This window comes from Microtus ochrogaster, chromosome 10 (genome assembly GCF_000317375.1).
Source record: "Microtus ochrogaster isolate Prairie Vole_2 chromosome 10, MicOch1.0, whole genome shotgun sequence".
NCBI lineage: Eukaryota > Metazoa > Chordata > Mammalia > Rodentia > Cricetidae > Microtus > Microtus ochrogaster.
In genome coordinates this window covers 75,690,926-75,693,186 of record NC_022016.1, presented here as the reverse complement: position 1 = coordinate 75,693,186, position 2,261 = coordinate 75,690,926, and positions in this window count along the sequence as shown.

Below are 2,261 nucleotides of genomic sequence, written 5' to 3'. Positions count from 1 at the left end.
CAGCAGTCAAGGATCTTAAAGAAGATGATAGTCCCACTCTACAGACGAAAAGACTGAGGCCCTGAAAGATTTATTTGCTGTCACCCAGCCTTACAGGAATAATGGAGCCATGAGCTACGCAATGGGTAAGAGCCGATGTTCTTCCCCTTGGTAATAGTTCACGCTAAGAGCATTTGCTTGGAGGAGGTTTTCAAAGGCTCATCTACATTCCCTGGGACTCTGGAGATGGTTTTTCTCCTGGGCCACAATCACAATTGTGTTTGATCCAAGACGATTTCTGTATAGAGAACTATAGCTACCACCATCACCAGCACGTGCCTTCCCCATTACCACGTTGCTTTTTGCTCACCGGAGCCTCCTAGACTTTCAAACTAGAGTTCCGAGACTTTTTGTGGCTGCGGCAAATTCGCAGGGCACGTCAGAGCCAGAATCCTACCCAGAGCTCTTGGTTCCAGAGTCTGTTCTGGCATACAGCCTCACCGAGTGGCAGGCTGAAAACAGAACAGGCAGGCGTCCCGTGGACACACAGCATCCAGGCAAGGAAGAGGCCTGGGCTGTGTTCGCACTCTGTCGAAGGCTGAGTTCCTGCAGAAGGTGAGAAGCGCCCTGCCTGACGCTGTACCACCGATGAAGTCCACACGCAAGAGCTCAGGTTTAAATGAAATTCTCTTGCCTCTCAGCTCGGAAGTGTTCACCTCACCAGTATGAAGTGACTAAGACGGACAATGGGGAGTAAATATCCCACCCCGATGTTGGCACAGGAGCTAGTGGAGGTTTGAGTTCACACGAGAAGACAGGGCGGCAGAGTGGCGGGGAGGGAACAGGTTTGCACCTCTGGAGAACTCTGTTCTCTCCGAATCAAGTGATGCTTGCACATGTTAAGAGTCAATTACCGTCCCCTGGTTGGAATTGATTGCCAAGGGCTTAAACCCGTGGGGTTATTGGAATAGCTGGGGAAAGAAGCCTGCAGGTAATTGACTCAAGTAGGCCAAACATGCAGAGCCCAGGAACGGGACAGTCTGTGACTGTTAACACCTTGCCCTGAGGCCCGCACCTCCGCACCTGGTAATTTCCATGTACTTTTGCACTGTCCCCAACCCTTCCAGAGTCAGCTCAGACATCTCTCCTCCAGGAAATGTGATTCTCACACCAGGTGGGATCCTCCTCTGGTCTCCCAGAAGCCCCACAGCTTCTGTGTTGTGACTCTGTCCACTCTGGCTTTTAGGACCTGTGTGTCTGTCTTCTCCATTCCAATGTGTTAACTCCTGGGCATGGGCGGTAGCTGCCTGAAAAGAGAGGAAAGGAGAAGAAGTACCCAGGAAGCCAGCCCTCATCCTAGCTCCTCCTCTCTCTGCTCCTCCTGAAACCCAGGCTAAGGGACCTCAGGCTCCATCCTACCAGCTCCAGGCTTTGGCTTCAGACCAGGTTTCTCTGGCTATGAATCGCTCATCACCCCCAAATAACTCTGGCTAGCTGCCCTGCTTCTTACAAAAGTCAAGGATCCTGAGTTGCATAGAAGCTGTCCCCAACCCTGAGTGTTCCATGTGCCCCTGCCAGCATTCAATGAGGTAACCCGAGAGCTGTCACAGGGTTAGCATGTATGCTGTGAAGATACTGAACTCACATAAGTGGACTTTGACTACATAGGCAAACCCGGAGTCGACACTTGAAGCTTTCCTGAGGGCAGTGGAAGAGTCTGAAGGTGATAGGTAAGCAGGCAGGCGCCATTGGTGAGTGGTTCCAGCAGGAAGTGGGTGCTACCTCCACCCCTTCCTCCTCTTCCTCTTCTGAGTCACATGTGTGCCGGCCAGTCCTAAATTCACAATGTAGACAGGCCTTGTGATCTTCCTGCCTCGTCTCCCGAGTGCGGGGATTACAGTCATGGGCCACCACACCAGCTTTGTGGGGTGCTGGGGGTGGAAGCCGGGGCTCTGTGCATGCTAGGCAAGCACTCCTAACCGAGCAAGAACCTCAGTTCCTCCAGCTGCTCTTTAAGGAGCTCTTACAGGGCACTGACTAGGGCATACTGAGGCATCCCACTGAATCCTTGAGATGTCCCTAGGCAAGGAGGGTGGCATCACGTCTGGAAGAAGGAGTTTAGGAGTCAAGTCCAGAACACGCTAACATTTTGACATGCTAACCTGCCAGAGCTGCACATGTCCCCACTTTACCTTCAGGGGACCTTCTGCCCCACCCACACCACCAACCAGCACCACAACTTGAGCTTCCTTCACTACAAGTATTTACTCCTCTCTTCATTC